The 22,264-nt window shown below is 36.9% G+C and overlaps 1 protein-coding gene and 1 pseudogene across 5 annotated transcripts in view; both read left to right on the top strand.

Moving 5' to 3' along the window:
• Window positions 1-22,264, top strand: part of ROBO1 (roundabout guidance receptor 1) — a 1,292,670-nt gene that overhangs the window by 345,835 nt on the left and 924,571 nt on the right. The gene's annotated exons all lie outside the window — the stretch shown is intronic.
• LOC109562199 (apoptosis-resistant E3 ubiquitin protein ligase 1 pseudogene) overlaps window positions 1-22,264 on the top strand; it is a 32,153-nt pseudogene extending 9,889 nt beyond the window's left edge.

The following is a 22,264-nucleotide window of genomic DNA, read 5'->3' as shown; positions in this document are numbered from 1 at the left end:
TCTGCTTTTGAATATGCTATCTAGGTTGGTCATAACTTTTCTTCCAAGGAGTAAGCATCTTTTAATTTCATGGCTTAAATCCCCATCTGCAGTGATTTTGGAGCCCCCCAAAAATAAAGTCTGACACTGTTTCCACTGCCATTCTTTGGGATTGGAATGAAAAATAATGTTTTCCAGTCTTGTGGCCACTGCTGAGTTTTCCAAATTTGATGGCATATTGGGTGCAGCAGTTTCACAGTATCATCTTTTTGGATTTGAAAGAGCTCAACTGGAATTCCATCACCTCCACTAGCTTTGTTCATAGTGATGCTTCTGAAGGCCCTCTTGACTTCACATTCCAGGATGTCTGGTTCTAGGTGAGTGATCACACCATCATGGTTATCTGGGTCATGAAGATCTTTTTTATATAGTTCTTCTGTGTATTCTTGCCACCTCTTCTTAATATCTCTGCTTCTGTTTAGTCCATACCATTTCTGTCCTTTATTGAACCCATCTTTGCATGAAATGTTCCCTTGGTATCTCTAATTTTCTTGAAGAGATCTCTAGTCTTTGACATTCTATTGTTTTCCTCTATTGCTTTGCACTGGAGAAGGAAATGGCACCCCACTCCAGTATTCTTGCCTGGAGAATCCTGTGGACGGAGGCAGGACTGAAGCGACTTAGCATGCATTAGCATTGCTTTGCATTGATCACTGAGGCTTTCTTATCTCTCCTTGCTATTCTTTGGAACTCTGCATTCAAATGGGTATATATTTCCTTTTCTCCTTTGCCTTTCCTTCTCTTTTTTTCACAGCTATTTGTAACTCCTCATCAGACAACCGTTTTGCCTTTTTGTATTTCTTTTTCTTGGGGGTGGTCTTGATCCCTGCTTCCTGTACAATGTCATGAACCTCCACCCACAGTTCTTTAGGCACCCTGTCTATCAGATCTAATCCCTTGAATCTATTCATCACTTCCACTGTATAATCATAAGGGATTTGATTTAGGTCATACTTGAATGGTCTAGTGGTTTTCCCTACTTTCTTCAATTTCAGTCTGAATTTGGCAATAATGATCTGAGCCACAGTCAGCTCCCAGTCTTGTTTTTGCTGACTGTATAGAGCTTCACCATCTTTGGCTGCAAAGAATATAATCAATTTGATTTCAGTATTGACTATCTGGTGATGTCCATGTGTAGAGCCTTCTCTTGTGTTGTTGGAAGAGAGTGTTTGCTATGACCAGTGTGAGTTTTCTTTGCAAACCTCTGTTAGCCTTTACCCTGCTTCATTCTGTACTCCAAGACCAAATATTCTGTTACTCCATGTATTTCTTGACTTCCTACTTTTGCATTCCAGTCCCCTATAATGAAAAGAACATCTTTTTTGGGTGTTAGTTCTAGAAGGTCTTGTAGGTCTTCATAGAACCCTTCGACTTCAGCTTCTTCAGCATTACTGGTTGGGGCATAGACTTGGATTACTGTGATATTGAATGGTTTGCCTTAGAAACAAACAGAGATCATTCTATCATTTCTTAGATTGCATCCAAGTACTGCATTTCAGAATCTTTTGTTGACTATGAGGGCTACTCCATTTCTTCTAAGGGATTCTTGCCCACAGTAGTAGATATAATATTTATCTGAGTTAAATTCACCCATTCCAGTCCATTTTAGTTCACTGATTCCTAAAATGTTGATGTTCACTCTTACCATCTCTTGTTTGACTATTTCCAATTTGCCTTGATTAATGGACCTAACATTGCAGGTTCCTATGCAATATTGCTCTTTACAGCATCAGACCTTGCTTCCATCACCAGTCTCATCCACAGCTGGATGTTGTTTTGCTTTGGCTCCATCTCTTCATTCTTTCTGGAGTTATTTCTCTACTGATCTCCAGTAGTATATTGGGCACCTGCCAACCTGGGGAGTTCATCTTTCAGTGTTCTCTCATTTTGCCTTTTCATACTGTTCATGGGGTTCTCAAGGCAAGAATACTGAAGTGATTTGCCATTCCCTTCTCCAGTGGACCACATTTTGTCAGAGCTCTCCACCGTGACATCCATCTTGGGTGGCCCTACATGGCATCGCTCATAGTTTCATTGAGAAGACAAGGCTGTGAATGTTGTACAAAGTCATATTTAAATGCTTAGATTAGTTGAACCAGGATAATTACAATATTGAATTAATTATATATGTGAATTCACTGACCACAGTGGCTGGCACGTAGTATCTCTGAATAAATCAGTCACAGAACAGATATAGAAAGGTATGGTGTTTAATAGCTAGCTATACTCTGAATCTGACTTCCCTGATTCCTCAGTGTTAAAGACTCTGCCGGTTACACAGGAAATGAGGGTCAGGAAGATCACCTGGAAAAGGAAATGGCCACCCACTCCAGTATCTTGCCTGGGAAATGGACCGAGGAGCCTGACAAGTTCCAGTCTGGAAGGTTTCAAGAGAGTCAGACAGAACTTAACAACTAAACAACAAAGCTCTGGACCCCAAAAGTCTGAATCTTGGTTCCTCAGCTCTGTGGCTTTGAGAAATGTATTTAATCCCTTTGAGTCTCAGTTTCCTTTTCTGTAAAAGATAAATAAGAATTGCAGCAACAATGACAGCAATACTAATATTGTTACTTATATTTTATTCACATGTATGCTATTCCAGGTAATAGTTTAAGATATTTCATTCACTCATTTAATATTCTCAAGCACTCTACAAGTCAGATAGTACAATTATCCTCATTTTACAAAGTAGAAAGCTGAGACCAAGAAGAGGCTAAATAAGGACACAACTGAGCATGTGTAAGTTTAACCCAAATCTTCCCATGGCAAAACATCCATGGCTGGCAGCTGGTGGAAGCTATCAGATGCAGTGCCTCATTCATTTCCATGTTACTTCTCAGCGTCCAGTAAGATAGATCAGATTCTTTTTATGACAATTTTTGGGGCAGAATGTCAAGAGAACAAAAGCAGATGCTGTCTCATAAAGATGAACCTCAGGAGTCAGACATGAATTTGCTGTATTTCACTGGTAAAAATAAGTGAACAATCTAATCCAGATTCAAGTGGTACTGAAACAAACTAAGCCTCTCCATGGGAGGATTGCCAAAAGATGCAAACAGATGAGCTTTTATGGTGGCAGGAACTATTGCATCACCTTTGCCAACACTACCACAGTCCTTTCAGGAGCACACTTTATCTTCATAAATGGCCTCTGTATTCACAGGTCTTTGCAAAACATTGATGAAGTTCATGTATCACAAAAGCCTCAATTGCTTCTGGAAAAATAAATATGGTATGCTGCTGCTGCTAAGTCGCTTCAGTAGTGTCCAACTCTGTGCGGCCCCATCGATGGCAGTACACCAGGCTCCCCGTCCCTGGGATTCTCCAGGCAAGAACACTGGAGTGGGTTGCCATTTCCTTCTCCAATGCATGAAAGTGAAAAGTGAAAGTGAAGTCGCTCAGTCGTTCCCAACCTTTAGCGACCTCATGGACTGCAGCCTACCAGGCTCTTCCGTCCATGGGATTTTCCAGGCAAGAGTATTGGAGTGGGTTGCCATTGCCTTCTCCGAATATGGCATGCTAGACCTAATATTAATTGGTAAGATGAATTATAGAGAAGCTTGATTAAAATGGGTTGAAGGTTCTCTGATTTTCTCTCATTTAACCAGAAAGTTATATTGAAAAACACATTCTTTATTCATGAATGTTGACTACTCAGTATTCCTTTGTATATAAACCTTTCACTTTCTTCTGTTGATAATAAAATAATGTTGTTGTCATTACTCTAATATTATAGAATTTCATGAATTCTTAACCATCTACTTAGGAAAATAACAATACATTTTGGATAGGTTAGATAATACCTGATGTCATGAAAAATAATGTTTTGCTTTTAACATAAGTATTCATCTTTAATTTCTGGCACAATGCTCTATTTTTCTGTCAATGCTCTCATTTTTTTAAACTTTTTTAATGGCTTATTAGAAGGCTAGTTATACTTTCATAGATAAGAGCTGAAAGTACTGGAAACACTGGATTTCTTATGGATAGTCTTGGCCCTCAATATGATTTCATTTTGAGAAGATATTAATGCTAGAGTCATAAGGCTAGCTGTCAGAAAGTTAATTTTCTGGAAACTGCTCTGTATAAGAAAGTTCTTATTCAATGATATTCAAGCCCAAATATCAGGTGTGCTTTGCCTGTGACATCAGTCAGTTTAGTTGCTCAGTCATGTCCGACTCTTTGCAACTGCAGCATGCCAGGCTTCCCTGTCCTTCACCAACTCCTGGAGCTTGCTCAGACTCATGTCGAGCTGGTGATGCCATCCAACCATCTCATCCTCTGTCATTCCCTCCTCCTCCTGCCTTCAATCTTTCCCAGCATCATGGTCTTTTCCAGTGAGTCAGTTCTTCACATCAGGTGGCCAAAGTATTGGAACTTTAGCTTCAGCATCTGTCCTTCCAATGAATATTCAGAGTTAATTTTCTTTAGGATTGACTGATTTGATCTCCTTACTGTTCAGGTGACTCTCAAGAGTCTTCTCCAACACCACAGTTCAAAAGCATCAGTTCTTTGGTGCTCAGCTTTCTTTGTAGTCCAACTTTCACATCCATACATGACTACTGGAAAAACTAGCTTTGACTAGATGGAGCTTTGTCAACCAAGTACTGTCTCTCCTTTTGAATATGTTGTCTAGATTGGTCATAACTTTTCTTCCAAGGAGCAAGCATCTTTTAATTTCATGGTTGCAGTCACCATCTGCAGTGATTTTGGAGCCCCCCAAAATAAACTCTCTCACCATTTCCATTCTTTCCCCATCTATTTGCCATGACCATGACATGCTTATGGGTTATGAGCCTTCCATACATCAGAGACCAGCAGTCTCCTTTTCTGATGCATTTTCCAAGAAAGAGAGAAGATGAACATCAATTCTCTATCAACAATTTCCTGATTAACTGGCCTAAACCCTCTTGTAGCCTTACACTTGGAGTAGATTAGCACACAGACTTAGAATTCAAAAACCATCTTGATCTTGAAAAACCCTTGGAAAGGGACAAGCCCCTTTCACTTTAACTAAACTTCTACCTCCACGGAGGGCACCCAGGAGGTATGGGAATGGAGCTTACCAGCTGTAAGCTAAGCAGTTGACATTTAATTTCCTGTCATGTTCAAGTTGTAGTTTTTCTTGTATGTAGACACAGTCTTTAGAATCCACTTGAAAAAATGACTTGTCACCCTTTAGAGGGTGGAACTGATGACACCCAGGAAGGGGAAACCTGCGATATTCTAGGCAAGTGATGCCTGCATGGAAGAGTTTCTGATTAAACACTTGACAAAGGATCATCTTGTTTGTTTAATTAAACAAGAAGGATCTACCCATTTGCTGAGACTATATCCCTCTTTTCATGATTGCGGTGGTCCTCTTCCTCATACTGCCTTGCTCAGGACTTTTAAGATTTCCTCCTTGTTCTCCATCTGAACTTCCTGCTCCTCAGGAAAAGACACTACCTGTCTTCACTGCAGCTTTCCCACAAAATCAGTCTGTTCCAGCCACAGAAGGCCCTCTTGATACAGCTTTACAGATGCATATCCAAGTCTCTTCTCTCATCTTTTTTACTCATGTGTTGAAGATCCTAACCTTTGTCATCATTTGTACTTGACCAGTATTTTCAGTCATGTCCGACTCTATGTGACTCCATGGACTGTAGCCTGCCAGGCCCCTCTCTCCATTGAGTTCTCCAGGCAAGAATACTGGAGTGTGTAGCCATTCTCTTCTCCAGAGGACTTCTCGACCCAGGGATCAAATCCAGGTCTCCTGCATTGCAGGCAGACTCTTTATTGCCTGGCCCATATTTAATTTTAGTCCTGCCTAAATCAAAACTTCTTCCATACATTTCCTCGATACAAAATTATTTCCCAAACTCCTTTAGCATTAAATGTTTAATTCTTAAGAACCTGATATAGTTAATTTTTTTTTAAGTTTTCTAAGTTTGCTTGGTGTCTGATCAGCTATGAGTTTATGAACATGGTTATGTTTAATACCTGTTTGGTACCCAGAACAGTGTCTCTCTCTATTCAATTATCTAGCCACTTATCTATGTGTGAATGTATCAATCACACTCCTATAGTTACTAAAAGAATTTCAGGGCTGCTAGTAGCCTGTTTTGTATACCTATGTCCTTGAAAATTGGTGTTGTTATTTGCAAAAAGTGGTTCTCTTTCTTTACTTGTTAATTTATTCATCCAATTAAATAATTATTACAACTTTGTATAAATATCTGTTCTAGTTATTGGTGGAATGAGTGAAATGCTACCACGGCTGAGTTTTTTTTTATTAATCATGGCATTAGGGACACAATAAAAGCATTTTTATATAATTATTTTCAGCCCACATGTATCCTTATAGATTTAGTATGCTGAACCCAATTCAGATGATATGAGTAATTATGTTTGAGCTTTACATTCTCACTGATCTTGAATGACCTATAATACTATTGATTATTATAACATGGCACCAAAAAACAAACAATGAGCAGAATGCTTTTAAGAAATGAAGAGCCCTTTTATGTAAGTCATAAAAATAAATTAATTCATATATCTTTAAAAATCAGGTACCAGGGACTTTCCTGGAGTGTGTAACGGTTTCTTTCCTGTAGTGGTTCAGTGGCTGGGACTCTGCAACCCCAATATGGGGGACCTGGGATCGATCGATGGTCAGGGAGCTGGGTCCCAGATGCCACAACTAAGACTGGGCATAGCCAAATACATATTTTTTTAACAATTTTTTTTAACAAAAGCAGTTACCGGGGATGGACTTAGGGCTTTCTGGAGAAAATAAAAAAGATAAGAACACAGGACACCATCATTCACAGTTTTTGTTCCACCATGTTGATGTTCTTCTTAGGCAAATATACCAATGAATTACTTACATGAAATGTTTATTGAGGGCATGCAATGTGTTAGATGCTGTCCTGGGGTCTCATAGCCAGATATTTCTTAGAAGTATGGCATTGTATCAAGCTTCTAGAAAAAGATACTTGACTGGTGGTTACCAAGGGTGGTGGGGGTGGGGGACATGTTGTTCAAAGAGTACAAATGCCCAGTTACAAGATGAATAAGGTATAGGTATCTAATGTACAACACAGTGATTATAGTTACTATCTTATAAACATACTTGGAAGTTGCTAAGAAAATAAATGTTACATGCTGTCATAAAAAAATGAAATGGTAATTATTTGATTTGTTGTAGGTGTTAGTTAATCCAACAGTAATCATTTTGCAGCATATAAGTGTATCAAATCAACATGTAGACATTAAACTTATATAATGTTATATGTCAGTTGTATCTCAGAAAAGCTGGGGAAGGCCTGGCATGCTGCAATCCTTGGGGTCGCAAAGAGTCAGACACAACTGAGAGACTGAACTGAACTGAAAGCTGGGGAAATTTTTTCTAAAAATGTAATACAGCATTTTATGGAAGACACTGATGACACTTTTATGATAATTTGATTATAAAATGAATCCTGAAACCAGGCTGGTAATCTAAATATGCAAGGTCCTCTAACTGGAGTGAGAAATTAGGGACTTTGGGAACTATGTGAACTGGGGTGTATGCGCCTGACCTAAACACGTGCAAATGCAAATGTTCAAAACCATTTTGTTGATCAAATAGATCAAGCAAAAGGAATTTGTGGCACCGATTAGAAAAGAGTTCGCCAAGTTGATGTCCCTTGAATTAATGTATTTTCACCTGACCCACCCACCTCACTCATGTACACGAAATTAAATAGTGATGTGATTATTTGACATTGTGATTGCAGCCATGGCCTTTACCATGGCCTTTTAATGTGGGAATCAAAACCATGGCTTTGGAAGTAATTGTGATGGAAAGAAATGAGAGGACTGTTCTCACCCAGGCTATAGTACTTATCTCCTGATGCGTAGAAGTTACACTTGAAGATCAGCATCTTAAAACGATAAACATCTGTTGTCATATGTGGGTTCTGAAAGTCAGGAATCTAGAACAGCTTAGCTGGTGGTACTGGCACAGGGCCTCATGAAGGTGCAGTCAAGTTGTTAGCCAGGCTATAGTGGGCACAGTCCATCAGCTCACTGGCATGGGGGTTGGCAGACCTCAGTTGCTTGCTGATTAATAACCTCAGTTCCTTGTCTGTAAGCCTCTGCATAAGCTGCCTAAGTTTCTGTACAATGTGACAGCTGGATTACTAGACTGAAGATCGAAAGGAGAGAGAAGTAGCGGGGAAAGGAAATCTCAGTGTCTTTCACAACATAGCCCGAGTCACACCATAACTTTCACTTTATTTTCAGTGGCTTCTCTGTCCCTACTCAGGACTGAACATTCGTGTCCTCTCCTTGAAGGAAGGAATATTAAAGAATTTCTGGAAATATTTTAAAGCCACCCCAGAAACCCTGCCATTTTCTAATCTAGATCTTGTATGTTGGAAAAGAATTTTGACCTCTCAAACTTCAGGTGTTTTTGCTTTTACTTGTTTATTGAGCATTTTTTTTAACTGAAAATGTATGAACAATCAGCCTATTGCCACAAAACTGGTTTAGGGATTATGGGAGGTCATGTTTATACAAACAATTTGCAAACTGTCATAGGAATAAATTGTATCTTTTACTAGCATCTGTAGTTGTAGTTGGTTTATTTTCCTCTGGAAAAGTGCATGTGTGCTAAGTCACTTCAGTCGTGTCCGACTCTTTGCAACCCTACGGACTGTAGCTGCCAGGTTCCTCTGTCCATGGTATTCTCCAGGCAAGAATACTGGAGTGGGCTGCCATGCCCTCTTCCAGGCGATCTTCTGGACCCTGTGTCTCTTACGTCTCCTGCACTGGCAGGCGGGTTCTTTACCACTAGTGCCGCTTGGGAACCCCTTAGACAAGTCCATTCTCCTTTAAAAGATGGTATGAAGAAAGACATCACACGTTATTGTTGACTTATATAGTTCAATAAGTAGACACTAATATTTCACAGGCTTGGGTGACACTGTATAGCTGACACTTCAGGTGCATATTTCTCAAACAAAAAGCAACAACTTTTATCAGTTTTATTTCTTTCAAATCTATCCACCTGTCCATCTCTACTCCAGAACCCTAGGCCATTGTCATTTCTTGCCTGAACTGTTGCAATAACCTTTAAGTGGCTTTCCAATTATAACTCTTACCTTTCTAAATCCATTTGCCACAGCATAGCCATTATTCTTTATTTAATTTAAATATTCCTTATATAAGAATAATGCCTTTTATATATTGTGGACAGATATGCCAATTCTCACTGGATTAAAGGCTTTATTTTTTAGATTTGTATTATTTTTCACCACATTCAAGTTTCTACATTCTTTCCCTATCTGATTGGAAATGATAGTGACATTTTGGATAGCTATTTCACAAAGAAAAGAGCTTGATGTTCAAAAGACTGCAGATCATCCTAATTCAAAAAAAAAAAATCTTCTTGGATAGTTCTACCTCAAAATATCCATTCCAGAAACTCAGCAACCACCTTGGAATGCTTTTCCCCTCATCCTCTGTATACAATTCATTAGCCAGTCTTGTTTGTTCTGCTTCCAGGATATATTTCTAATATATTCATTTCTATTTTTTTCTTTACTTCTATGTTGCTAGTATAAATTTTTCACAAAAATAATTATATGGTCTTGTAACTGTTCTTTCCACTTCCATTTTGATGCCCTCTATCTTTTTCTCTCTATTGAAAGAAAGAAGTATAACCTTTTAAAGCAAAGATCTATTCCTTCTTAAAACTCTAGAATACAGTTCAGAATCCTTAACAGAGGTTTCAAACCAAGAAGTCTAAACCAAAGAGGTCTCTAACTATTTCTTTAGTTATTCTTTCATCCTAACATAGACCAAGACCTTTTAAGCTTGAGAAAAGTGTGCATACGATTTCTGTTCAGCCAATCCTATTTTTGGATCAGCTGGTTGGATGGCATCACCAACTCGATGGACATGAGTTTGAACAAGCTTGGGGAGTTGGCAAAGGACAGGGAAGCCTGGTGTGTTAACAGTCTATGGGGTCTCAAAGAGTCGGACACGACTGAGCGACTGAACTGATCCTATTTTCTGCATTTTCCGCTTTTGCCTTGTATGTACTTTTCCTTTTCTGCCTTGTATGTACTTATTCATCCTATCTCTGCTTACACATGACTTCCTCAAAGAACCTTTATGTCCCCTACTATAATCTATTTATAAAACCTTCCATTTCACTTCACTGTAGATGCAATTTTAAAGTATGTGTCTGATGGTAGGATTTTGTTATATGGTGTCTATTTCCACTCACGAGAACATCAGCTCCATGAGGGCAACAACTACATCATTTGATTCATTGCAACTCCTCACTAATTAGCCCCCTGCCTGACACATGTCAGGTACTCAGGAAACATGGTGAATAAATGGATAGCAGGAGTTTTTGACTGCTCCCATTAATTTCCATGAGTCAGGATTTATTTATCAGTTTAGTTGACATGAGGGTACTGATCAGTTTCATTTAGGAAGAATGAGATTGCTCACCTCCGTTCACTCACACTAGAGTACGTTTATAGAGCCAAGTAGAAGGAGAGCTTGGGACAGGAAAGAAAAGAAGGTGCAGAAGTGCAGTTTGCCTATTTAATGTTTTAAGTTGAAATAGTTACAGACATGGAATTTAGGATGTGACTGTCAAATAACTGACTTTGTATCAGTTTGTAATTTTAGAACAGACAAACCCATCTTTACTGCCTTTATGTTAGAAAGTTTGCAGGCTTGAAAGCTGGTCTTAGAATGTAGCTGCTGCTGTTGCTGCTAAGTTGCTTCAGTCGTGTCCAACTCTGTGCGACCCCATAGACGGCAGCCCACCAGGCTTTCCCATCCCTGGGATTCTCCAGGCAAGAACACTGGAGTGGGTTGCCATTTCCTTCTCCAATGCATGAAAGTGAAAAGTGAAAGTGAAGTCACTCAGTCGTGTCGGACTCTATCGACCCCATTGACTGCAGCCTACCAGGCTCCTCCGTCCATGGGATTTTCCAGGCAAAAGTACTGGAGTGGGGTGCCATTGCCTTCTCCATAAAATGTAGCTAGAATTTCCTATTGATCTATATGCTTGGTCACTCAGTTGTGTCCAACTCTATGCAACCCCATGACCTGTGGCCCACCAGGCTCCCCTGTCCACGGGAATTTCTCCAGGCAAGAATACTGGACTGGGTTGCCATGCCCTCCTCCAGGGAATTTCCCCAACCCAGGGATTGAACCCAGTTCTCCCACATTGCAGATTCTTTACCAGCTGAGCTACCAGGGACACCCTTATTGATCTAAAACATCTTGTAATATTAATGGCTGTGGAAAGCAAATGAGAACATATAAGTCAATGCACAGCTCGTATCTGTAAGTATTCCTTCTTGATGATCTCCCAATTCTTGTGTCCTGAAAGTTAATAGACAATGTGAGCTTTGCACTTTCACTAGTGTAGTGTGAATTATAGGAGATTAAGGTGCTGCTTTTATTTGATTATAATTGATTTCAACTGAAATAGAATATATTTAAGTAGGATTTCCTGTTTGGAACATCTTGAAATACTAATAACCAAGGAAAGAAAGTGACAGCATGGAAAATTATGTTTAAATGTCTATCCCTTTAAACTATGAGCTTATTTTGTGGATGTTTTCTATTAATGATATATCTGACAAGTTATAGGCATTTATGTCTTGATCAGTGAGTCTAGAAAATTTAAGTTAGAACCAGATTCAGAATGTTCTGCTTTATATGACTAGTTAAGAATTTTAGAGTTGTATCACTTTTGCTTTAATAACCAGGAGATTCCTCATAATAATCTGAATTTCTAGCTTCTGTTAAAAACTTCAACTATCCAGCAACCCAGAATCTGCATGTGTCATGGCGACATTCATCTGGGCTTGAATGACAGAAGCCACCTTTCACAAGGCTTTCTCTGCACAGAGCCACAATCCCCACCTCTCCTTCTTGTCTCCCACCCAGCCTGTTTCACCGGTTTATGTTACTTGCTTGGCTTCTGTAGACTTTTTCCCTCTTCTGCTGCAGTCTAGAGGACTAACAGTAAACAGCATATTCTCAGGCATGTGTTTTAGAAATATGTTTTGGCAGCTGTGTGAACTATTTAACTGTAGAATTAGGTCAGGTTGTAGAATATTATGTGTTTAAAGGTATCCTAAAATAGATTTATATGCTTGTTAAAATAAACGTATGCATATTATTCTCTAATGCTCCAAGAAGCCTTACATTATTTTTATTATTAAAGAATAATTTTTTCCCCAAAGCAAAACAAATTTCTCATATTGGTACAGTTTCAAAACACTCATGACAATAGACAATACTGCAATTTACCTATGGGAAATAGATTTAATTGTAAAACAGAGAAGACTAATTTGTTCAAATATCTGCTCAGCTCACAAGGTGATAAAAATCATTCTGCAGGAAACAAGAGAGATGGAATATACCAATATGTATTTATAAACAAACAAGTGTTTATAATGAAATGCAGATAATCTTTGAATGTACAATGTACATTACATTTGCCTGCTTCGTGGGTCTGGGGTATTTTTTGAAAACTGTCTTTTTACATTAGTCCTTGAATATATAATTTATATATTCCTACTTAGCTAAGTAGGAAAGATAATTGTTTATCACTCCCCCTTTTCAGAAGTATTTTTATCATGTCTTAGCAGCAGATATTTATATATCTAATCCCTTCTCCAAGACATTAGATAGAGCTTTGAGAAAAAGCAGAGTTGTTTTTTTTTTTCCTTTTCCTTAACAACCACCTCTATTTGAAATGAGGTGTGTTTGCAGTGCCAAAATTAAATATTCAGATTTGTCAAGTACTATAATCTGTGGTACAGAATGGGTAGGTGGGAAAATGCTGAAATCTCAGCTCTTTCCTTTTATCGTGCTATGAAAAATGTTGACAAACATTTGGAACAAGTGAGAGTTGGCAAGGGTAGGTTAGGAATTCATAGCTGCAGAAAAGACCAGAGAAAATTGTCAGCTCATCTCTCCTGACATTTTGCTTATGTCTAGAGGAAGGTTTTACATCCTTTCTAATTTTTTTAACATTCCCTGAATAATTCAAATGGGAAGCCTGATGAGAACATACCTGCGTTTTGAAAATTTATGGGAAAAACAGCCTTTTTTGCATTTCTGCTGAATAAAATGACAGGATTGGCTCCAGGGTTTTCTATTCCCAGTAAAAGCCTTCAGGTTCGTCTGTGACAGGACTCTCCTTAGAGGTTATTTTTACCTGGCATGGCTGTACTGTTGCTGCTGCTGCTCTTGATGGCAGAAATAACTTCTCCTGTGGGTGTCTCAGGCAGAATGAAAGCTGGATCAAGGTGGAGAGGTGAAAAGAATCGTGAGTAACCAGGAATTTTTACTCTTGGTGCATTTCTTTCTCTCCTCTTTATATTTAGGAATGCATCGGGTTCGCCTAGCTTTGCAGTTCATAGCATTTCCAAGAGGTTGTTTTAAGACTTAAAAATCATTTTACACATTAAATATGCATGCAGAATAAATGGGCTCCACCTTCTGTAGGCTCCACACATCTGCAATATTGTTCTGGATTTCATTGCAAGACTTTTGCTTGGCTTTTCTAGTTAACTCTTACAGTTCCTGAGACTGTCGAGACTTTGAGCAGATAGATCCAAATGCTGTATATGGAAGTTAAGTTTAGCTCTTCTATATAAAGTTCAAACATGTTGCTCACATTTGTAGATATTCCAATGCTAGCTATGTAATACGATCTTTTACATGTAAGTATTTTGTTCCGAGGGTAATAAGAAAGGAAACTTAGAAACAGCAAATGTCATAGGTGCTTTGATTTGAATAACTTGAGTTTATGCTTTATAACTGGGAATTGTGGGTTAATAAATATATTACTCTTTAGGGTCATTAACGTCTTTATTTTCTCTCTATGGAAATGAAAGACCTCCAATTTCACTAAATGTGTCTATGTATTTAAGCCATATAGTATCTAAACTACTATTTTAGTTTTAGAACTGAATCCATTTCTAGTATTATTACAGGAGAAGGAAATGGATATGACATTTGTTTCTCTCTGAGTTAATTGGCCAGACTGAGCCACTGTCTTTTCTACTTTTACCCTCCAATAGGCCACTGTAGGTGGAAGTGTCCTACTGGTTGTGTGTGTGTGTGTGTGTGTGTGTGTGTGGAAAGCTTAGATGTAGCTATATTGCTCTTCTCCAAGATAGAAATAGATGTGTTCCTCTTCTCTATATCTCTCTTCAAACAAAGAATATAGAAGACCAAGGAATCTGCTTGGAGAAGGGGAATATTTCTTTCAGAATATCGTTGAGTGCTCAGAGGAAGTGTACCAATGAACCTATTTTACTGAAAGTACAATTGAGAAGATTCAAGTAACCTTAGAGTTAATTGTGAAGCTTATGACTTTTGCTTTAATCATGCCATTGGCCGATTTACAGTTTTGTTTTACTTACATGGAGTGCTCTAATGGATAGATCAATGGGGACTGTAAGCCGGGTAAGCCGGCAGAGTTATAGATTCAATTTGCTCAGTCTCCAGTTGAATTTCTCAGTAATCAATTATTGCTGGCTTTTTATCTTCCTTTCTCTTTGTCCTTTATTTTTCCTTTAATCTCTTTTTTTTCTTCTTATGATTCAGAAATGACATACATATACATCTGATAATCATACATTTCACAAATAACATGACTGATTTTATTGACCATTTCTTTTCTGGACTTGAAGATTGTCTTGATGTTCTCCCTCACTGTTCCAAGGTGGCACCATGAAATCTAAATTTTGCATCCCCATTGGAGAATATGAAGAGGAATTCATTCATCCTCAAAGTCCAAGAGTCATCAATTTCATTCCACACTTTGGGCTTAAATATAATTAGTCTAGCTCACAATATGTTATAATTTTTATAACCTTATATCTAGCCTTACTTTTCATGTCCATTATATGAAAATGTATCTACAGTAATCTCATCATTAGCTAGGATAGATATGACTACTCCTGTTTAAAGAAAAAGAAACCTATATACCAAAAAGTTAAATTACTTGCTCCAGAATATTCACTTGGTTAAGTTATAGACACAACTCTCTAGACCATGATTAGACTTCTAATTCAGTGTTCTTTCCACAGCACAAAGCTCCCTTAGAGTACAGTCTGACTGTGGGAAATCCCAGTTGCTGAGTCAACTCTGGGTCCATTTTTAAAACAATAACCTCAAAATGAAACCTTTGGAGAATATTTGAAATGTTACTTCCTTCATGTAGACACTCCCAAAGTCTTTGTTCTATATGGATGCAAATAAATATCTTTAGAATAACATTAGCACAGTATGGTTCAAAATTTCGAAAAAATATATTTTTAAGAAAATAATGCTTAGAAAAATTGGGGGATGGAGATGGGTTGAATAAAATGGGTGGAATTTGACAAACCAATTGTCCTAATGTAGAGGCCCAGTTTTCTGCTTTAAAATTATTTGACTTCTCAAGAGGTTATGGAACTGATTCCCTGTATTATGATGACCATGGTGATCTTCAATGCCCAAAAGAACACGGAAGAGGCAGAGGGCAATTCAACAACTTAAACTCGTGCTTTAACCTTTTCTTTTCAAATAAGCCCTCAAGAAACACAAAAATGAGTGATCCAAGCATACCCTTGTGTTGAAGAGTTTGGGTGAGAAGAGCAGAGGCAATCTACTGAGAATTTCTCACCCAAGACAATTCCTGTTGATTTACAGATCAATTGACTCCCAATAATGACTAAATTGTGACAGAAAGCTCATAATCAACTTAATATGCATCCATTGGGAGAATCTGTGAATATATTTAGAGGGATACTCAACTTCCTAATTAGGTGAGAGTTATATAATAAATTTAGAATGGCAGTGATAAAAGTCAAAGTAAGAAATCTCAGAGTTTCTAATTTTCAAAGAATGTCAAGTCACAGATTTGGGCATGGATCTTCAAGTCTAAGGAAATTTATATTCTGTGTTGCATATAACAGACATTGTACTCATCTTTTTATTTTTTGGTCACTTTCTATTCATAGACTTCTAAAAGCTAAAAAGATTTTAGAGATTGTTAAAGACTATCTTCTACTTCAAAATAGAATGCATATGTTTTTTGAGAGACTTAAAATGCACTTAAGTGTTTCTGTTGCTTTCAATTTTTTCCCATGGATTACAATTTTGTTGTTATTGTTTTGGGGGTGAGGGGGTGGTTCTCTGTGACTCAGCTGGTGAAGAATCTGCCTGCAATGATGGAGACCTGGGTTCAATCCCTGGGTTGGGAAGATCCCCTGGAGAAGGGAAAGGCTACCCACTCCAGTATTCTGGCCTGGAGAATCCCATGGACTGTATAGTCTATAGAGTCTCAAAGAGTCCGACAGGACTGAGAAACTTTCACTTTCACTTTACATTTTTTAAAGTAACTAAAATTTGATAATTTTAGTATTTATTTAGTTTTTAAATCTGTTTATAAATTTGTCTATTTCTTGAAATTGTGAACTCAAGGAAGAAGCTCTTTGTATCATTTTCAGTTTTTAGTAGAGTTTCTGACACATTGTAAAGACTCAGTGATTATTCGCTTAAATAAATGGATTCTTCAAACATTTGAGAGTAAATTAATATATCATTTATGTAAGTTCTTTGGAATATTTAAAATTACTGAATTTGACCTTATTCTTTGACAAAAGTATTTATGTACAAAGAAATCTTTCAAAATATTAAATATTACAAAAAATATATAAATGTAAAATATGGAAAGGTTAAGTAGAGTAGATGCTGGGAAATGTAGTCATTCTCAAACATTAAAAGTAAGTTTTAAAAAATAGCAACTAAGAAAATGCTTAAAATGAAACATTTGGTGAAAAGGCTGTACAAAAAATAGATTTATATATATTATGACTCAAAAAAAGAACTCACAAGAAACTTCCTAGATAAAGAACTGAATGCCATGTAGCTCTCAATCATCTATGTTTTTTTTAATAGCACTTACCTTTATCTAACTTTATCTCATATAAATTTTTTAATATATTTATTTCTCCACCAATAGAATATAAACTCCAAGAAGGCAAGAATTCAGTCTATCTTGTTATTGTTTGTTTCCCTTGTTTTAGTAAAGAATCAAGGAAATATATTTATCCAATTAATATATATTGACTGCATAATGTATGAAGATAAATTAAATTAAAAGGAAATGCTCCAAATTAGAAATTTCCATTAGATATTGTGATTATATTTAACCTCTACTTTAAAAAAATACTTTTTAGACTTAATGTTTATTTTAAATTAAAAAAATAATATTTTTTTAAGCCAGCCATATCATCCAAGGAAAAGACTGCATCATAGACATAGCATAATATAAATCTGATGCTTTAGATTAATTTAAAAGGTTTTTTATAAAGAAAAGAAGAAAAAAATAAGTCTCTAGTTTGTAGAGTCACTTTAAGATTGTCAAATCTTCTATCCTCTGGAAAGAAAAAAAATCTGTCCATAAGTATACCATGGTTTATTTCTTATCTTGATATGTTATTTTTAACTGCCCATCACATTTTAAAAGGAACTCTCTACAGTTATTTTTAAACATTTGCTTCTTTACTTTGGTCACTGGCCCCAGGACAACTGTTTATTGTAGAAAATTTTGTACTATTAGAATTATTGAGGGCAGAGTTCTTCAGAGATACCCTGAAGTCACTTAAATTAAATTTTTAAAAGCTTTAAAAGTAACTTAGCTGCTATTGCTCTTTCTCCAATTTTATGTTTCACCTTCACCACTTTATTGACAGTATATGCTACACAATTCCCCATGAGCTTAATACTGTGACAGAATTTTTAACTCTTCTTTCAAACAACTAGTTTTGTAAAACTATAAGACATTTAAATAGGCTTACCAGTTTTTTTGAAAAACAGTGTTTAACAATGTGTATTCTGTATCTCTTCTCTTTCTCAATTATTTATTTATAAATTTTTGAGAAATACTTCTTGAAAAAGGACTAAGCATGTTCATTCAGTTAAAGCAGTATACAACTTTAATCCATAATATAAAGTTACTGAAGAAATCCACAATATAAAATTACTGAGGAAAGAGATTTTAGTATTTCTTGTTCCTTTTTTTGTAGGCAATTGGAACATATTCTTACAATATTGATTAGAGGATACGTTTGGTACCAAAAATCAATAGATTTATGTTGAGCTAAAGTAAAGGTAGTGAGTTACCCCTAGGGAATGATTAATATTAAAGATTCACTAAAACACAGCCTGAAGCTGACAGTATAAAATAGACATTTGGAAACATGAGAAACTGATGGTATTTGCCAGTGAGCAGCCCAAGGATGATTGGGCTCTATCAGAGAAAGAGCATAATGTGCTTCCTTGATGATAAAAGCATAGAACCAGATGTCATAACATATAACTGACAGTATTCCCTTGTAGATGAAGTTTTCCTTTCTGCCACCATCTGAGTTATCCTATACAGTCAGAGGGTGGAGATTTCATACATTACATTAGTAAAGTTCATCGAACCCAAGAGGATTATCATGATACTTTAAAGATATATAGTATGTCATAATGGAACTCAGGGAAGTATACCACATTTCATTTTAGGGAGAAAAATATAGTGTTGCATGTCTACAATTGTTTGTAGTGTGATATTTTTGGAAGAACTAATGTGTTCCCTTTCACTAATTCTTTGTAAATTATAGCTGAAATAAATGACCCTAATTTTAGTGGGAAAATTTAGGGACTTTCTATTCAACTCAGTGATGAATAATAATTGTAATATTTAAACTATTACTTCTTAATACAAGAAAGGCACAGAGAGACTTTTTATTTTTTTTTTTTTTGAGACTTTTTAATAGTTCAGCAAGAAAAGAACTGAAAAAAAAAATGAATTTGAACACCCATACGCATTTATTTTGTTGAGGTTTCCCTGGTGGCTCAGATGGTAAAGAATCTGCCTGCAGTGCAGAAAACCCAGGTTTAATCCCTGATTTGGGCAGATACCCTGGAGAAGAGAATGGCTACCCACTTCAGTATTCTTGCCTGGAGAATTCCATGGACAGAGGTGCTGTGGGGCTTTAGTCCACGGGGTCATAAAGGGTTGGACATGACTGAGTGACTAACACTTTCACATTTATTTTGTTACCTTGTTTCTGCAATATATACTTAAGTTAAAGCCATTTAACATTTATTAAAATAATATATTTAAAAGGCCAATTTTTTTGTATTCTAGTTTTATTAAATGGTTATGGTAAAGGTATGCCTAGCAGATAATTAAATAATTATTCAACAACACAGGCCTGTTCTTCCTGGCCCCTTCCTATTCAATCAATATTAGAGTGTTCAGAAAACCAAGTTCAGCTGATGGCAGAATATGAGCTGTTTTTATTTGCTGACACCAAATCATTTTGTCTACTCCTAAGGAACTCTAGAGCAAAGACAAAATTAACTTTGTTTCCTTTCTGTATCTCCAGATCTCTAGGTCTGTTCTCTGAGGATAAATATAAACATCATGGAACAGATCAGAACTTTACAATTAGTTAAGTTTGAAAGATTGAAACGTCACTTTGGAGACTGCCCATTTTGTGTTTTATATTGCACTGAGCCTGTAACACACAATTATGGTAATTATGCCAATATAAACAGCCTTAGGTAGGGAGGATAGGGGTTATAGAAGATGACTTTGCTTATATGTGTGTCACAAAGGTCAATAACTTGAAGCTGTAGCAAATGAAGAGAAAGTAGATTCCTTGATCATATACATTCCAGTGTAACTTTGTTGCCTCAAGTTCCCTTAGTCTCAAATCTGGGGACCAGGAGAAAGCACTCAGCTGTTCCATGGATGCTTAAGGAAACAGCTGAACTCAGCTGTCACACACACATGAATAGAAAAGCAATTTCCCAGGTAATCCTTTCTCAAATCATTCCATATTGAAAGGTTAAAATTCCATGGTAGCAGAATTTGAAAATAATTAAAGAAATGACAACCTTGATTCCATTTTGATAAAGATGATAGAAATTAAGTGTGAACAGGGATTATAAAACAGTGTGTAATCTGAGAGGATGCACAAGATCAATGTCTATAACCTCAGGTTTGGTAAATCCAACATTCATCCTGGCTTTTGCCACAGAGAAATGACTCTAAATTATTCCAGCACAATGATTTTAACTGTCTCATCTGTAACAATTTCCAATATAATATTTTGGTTCTAATAAATCTATTTATAAATTTGAAGGACACTGAGAAATAGGGAGTCTATAAAATTTTATTTTTCTCATTTTATGGTGCAGATGTGAGCCAACAAATTTGGCCATGTAGCTTATTTCTGTCAGTTGACTACTATTTTCCAATTGACTTTGATTTTAAATTAGATATTTAAACTCATAAAAATTTAGCCCAAGGGTATAGTAAAAACACACCTAAGAATATAATGTCTTTGTAAGCTTGCTATTTTGAAAAGAGACAAGTTCAAGACTTTACTGTTCACTAATCCTCCTTAGAAACGACCTATTATTTGTCATTTGAAATTGTTCTTAGGTTACAGAAGTGTTAAATTTTTTGTGTGTGCTAGAGCTCAGTTAGTTTTGGACAGTGTGATAAAGCAGAACAGCGTGCCCAAAGAAATGTGGTAATGAATATATTACTGCTCTAACTGGTTCAAAATCCCTGCCAAAGTAGCCACATTCTCTTCTATGAATCTGTTTAACACTCTCACCACTAAGATTCTCACACTATATGTCAGTTTGATATGTTTAAATAATGTAATAAAATGCTGAGCAGGCTCAAAAGTAGTACAGTCTTGATTCATCTCTCATTTTCACCATGAAGAAAGAAATTCACAAAATTGCTAGCATTAAAATTCCTAGCTTTGTTACATTTACTAATCACAGTGAAATAGAAACAGAGGGCAGAAATGGGGTTTTTTGTGATGTAGGCCTGTACAGTTGAGAAGTGGATTCAGGGAGAATGAGTGATAATTTGAAGACATTTTGAAGACAATAATCTGAAGCATTTAATGGCTAAATATCATAGAGTAGCACTGTGACCTGAACAAAACTTATGGGCAAGAAGGTCATGAGTTCTGCCAGAAATTTCATCAGTCACTGCCAAGGAAATTTCTTTCTTAATAAATGAAGCCATCATGAAAATAATCATCAAAATAATTTCCTCATGAAATGTAATGCAAATTTAGAGTAAATGATGGTCTGTCCAACCCCAAATTTAATTTTAGGGAGAACAGTTAAGAAGTCTCCAATATGTTTCAAAATCATTATATACAGAGTTAGAGTAGACAGATATGCCTAGAAACAGACATGCTGCTGCTGCTGCTGCTAAGTCGCTTCAGTCGTGTCCGACTCTGTGCAACCCCATAGACGGCAGCCCAGCAGGCTCCCTCATCCCTGGGATTCTTCAGGCAAGAACACTGAAGTGGGTTGCCATTTCCTTCTCCAATGCATAAAAGTGAAAATGAAAGTGAAGTCGCTCAGTCGTGTCCAACTATTAGCATCCCCATGGACCGCAGCCTACCAGGCTCCTCTGTCCATGGCATTTTCCAGGCAAGAGTACTGGAGTGGGGTGCCATTGCCTTCTCCCAGAAACAGACATACCAAGATCCTAATCCAATCTTTCAACCTACATGTATGTTGTGAGAACTGACATAATCTCTCTAGGTCTCTGTTTTTATTTGTTAAGTGGGGATAACATTTCCCCCCCAAAAAAATTGTGAAGATTTACCACACTGATCATAAAGTTTGGGTACACAGATGTTCAAATATTGATTCCTATTCCAGTGTTGTAATGATTATTAATATTGGTATTGTGATTATTGGGCTTTCCTGATGGCTCACTGGTAAAGAATCTGCCTGCCAAAGCAGGAGACACAGTTTTGATCCCTGGTTCGTGAAGATCCCCTTGGAGAAGGAAACTGGCAACCCACTCCAGGAGTCTGGGAAATCTCATGAACAGAGAAGCCTGGCAGGCTATAGTCCATGGGGTTACAAAAGAGTCAGACACAGCGTAGTGACTAAAAACAACAACAGTTGGGATTATTAAATTTTTATTCCCCTGAAAATTCCTTTTTTACTGTTTACTGCACATACTTCTCTGGAATCTCACCAAAAGGAGGAAAGCTCTTTCCTGAGAGCACATTACTTGCTTGGTATAGAGCCCAGATCACCGTATGCAGTAAGAAAATGTAACAGTGACAGTGAAGGAATGCTGATATATGTCTATTATGGTCTGCAACGACCCAGA

This window comes from Bos indicus, chromosome 1, assembly GCF_029378745.1.
Source record: "Bos indicus isolate NIAB-ARS_2022 breed Sahiwal x Tharparkar chromosome 1, NIAB-ARS_B.indTharparkar_mat_pri_1.0, whole genome shotgun sequence".
Classification (NCBI taxonomy): domain Eukaryota; kingdom Metazoa; phylum Chordata; class Mammalia; order Artiodactyla; family Bovidae; genus Bos; species Bos indicus.
This window is presented reverse-complemented; position numbering and strand designations above follow the sequence as displayed.